A 983-nucleotide genomic window follows, 5' to 3' on the forward strand; every position below is an offset into this window, starting at 1 on the left:
GACAGAATGGACTGGACTGAGGGACTGGGTCACTCTCCGGGGCACTATGAGACAGTATGGACTGGACTGAGGGACTGGGTCACTCTCCTGGGCACTATGAGACAGTATGGACTGGACTGACGGACTGGATCACTCTCCTGGGCACTATCAGACTGTATAGACTGGTCTGAGGGACTGGGTCACTCTCCGGGGCACTATGAGACAGATGGACTGGGCCACTCTCCTGGGCACTATGGGAATGTATAGACCAGACTGAGGGACTGGGTCACTCTCGAGGGCACTATCAGACAGTATGGACTGGACTGAGGGACTGGGTCACTCTCCTGGGCACTATAAGACAGTATGGACCGGACTAAGGGACTGGGTCACTCTACCAGACAGTATAGATTTGTTGGTGAGAATGAGTGACTGTCCTATCCTGAAAAATGTGGGTAACTATGCAGGATAAGTATGGAATGCCCAGGGTTATGGGCATAGTGGCTGAATGGGAAGCTCTGAAGTTTCACGATGGCTCCTGCCCGATGATCTGAAATGGGCTGGTGGATGAATCCACTCAGGAACACCCAGCTGTTCTGTTTCGGCAATGCTGCAGATCCCAGGAGGAGCTGAGTGGCATGGTTATGCCATTATCAACGGGCACAATCAACTGGGAGGTAGTGCCAGTGGAAGTACTGAGGAAGGCAAGGGGCAATTGGCATCTGTGGGACATGCAGGATAGCCTGTTTCCCCTTGGCCTTCGACCCTAACAAATGTCTCACCTTGCACTTTATTTGTTCAGTTTCTGTGTCTCTGTGGAAAGGATTTGGAGTTGTAGTTCTGGGTTTGTAGTTTGTGAGTAGGAGTGTAATGAGGAGACACACAGGCAGCAGTTGTTGAAACTGGTCATAGAGTCGTAGTGATGGACAGCACAGGAACAGTCCCTTCGGTCCAACTCATCCATACTGACCAGATATCCTGACCTAATCTATAGCCCTATTTGCCAG

The sequence above is a fragment of the Chiloscyllium plagiosum genome, unplaced genomic scaffold (genome assembly GCF_037043375.1).
Source record: "Chiloscyllium plagiosum isolate Xiang-an unplaced genomic scaffold, Cpla_swu_hap1 HiC_scaffold_24, whole genome shotgun sequence".
Lineage (NCBI taxonomy): Eukaryota > Metazoa > Chordata > Chondrichthyes > Orectolobiformes > Hemiscylliidae > Chiloscyllium > Chiloscyllium plagiosum.